Here is a 1,187-nt window from a genome sequence, read left to right on the forward strand (position 1 = left end):
GAGTCGCCTCCGCTTAACTTGGTCTGCCGCATGAGTCGCCCCTGCTTAGCCTGGTCTGCTGCATGAGTTCCTCTCAGCCCGGGCTGGTCTGCTGCATGAGTCGCCTCTGCTTAACCTGGTCTGCTGCATGAGTCGCCTCCGCTTAACCTGGTCTGCTACATGAGTCGCCCCTGCTTAGCCTGGTCTGCTGCATGAGTTCCTCTCAGCCCGGGCTGGTCTGCTGCATGAGTCGCCTCCGCTTAACCTGGTCTGCCGCATGAGTCACCCCTGCTTAGCCTGGTCTGCGCATGAGTCGCCCTCAGCTGACCTGGTCTGCTGCATGAGTCGCTTCTGCTTAACCTGGTCTGCCGCATGAGTCGCCCCTGCTTAGCCTGGTCTGCTGCATGAGTTCCTCTCAGCCCGGGCTGGTCTGCTGCATGAGTCGCCTCCGCTTAACCTGGTCTGCTACATGAGTCGCCCCTGCTTAGCCTGGTCTGCTGCATGAGTTCTCTCAGCCCGGGCTGGTCTGCTGCATGAGTCGCCTCTGCTTAACCTGGTCTGCCGCATGAGTCGCCCCTGCTTAGCCTGGTCTGCTGCATGAGTTCCTCTCAGCCCGGGCTGGTCTGCTGCATGAGTCGCCTCTGCTTAACCTGGTCTGCCGCATGAGTCGCCCCTGCTTAGCCTGGTCTGCCGCACGAGTCGCCCTCAGCTTGACCTGGTCTGCTGCGGTGATCGACCTGCCGCCCGGCACTTCGTCTGACGTCACGGGGGCCGATCCATTCCCCAAACGACCCCTGCACCTTTAAAGCGTGCCGGCACACAATACCTGGAAACGGGACATCAACCTTTCAAGCGGCATGCGGTGGACACCATCGATTTGGCCTGGCTGAGTCCGGCCGGAGCTAATCCGAAGCTGGGCTAGTATTTCCAGGGACAGATGCCGGCGGCAGCTGTCAAGATACATGTCGACAAATCAGTGGTCATCGTCTGGAGGTTGGTTAGTCAGTGTCACCTTCACTCTGCTCGCTTGCTTGTGTTACATGGTGCAGGCTTGGTTGCCTTTGCCCAAGGGCAACCAGGCCCTGCTTTTATAGGGTTTATTTACCCTTGGTGTCAACGTTTATATGATCAGCAAACATGCATAATATCTGTCTCTGTAATAGGGTAACACCACGAAAATTGTAATGCTGCTCTTCGCAGTCAATGTG

Source organism: Pollicipes pollicipes, unplaced genomic scaffold, assembly GCF_011947565.3.
Source record: "Pollicipes pollicipes isolate AB1234 unplaced genomic scaffold, Ppol_2.1 Scaffold_6138;HRSCAF=7277_pilon_pilon_pilon, whole genome shotgun sequence".
NCBI lineage: Eukaryota > Metazoa > Arthropoda > Thecostraca > Pollicipedomorpha > Pollicipedidae > Pollicipes > Pollicipes pollicipes.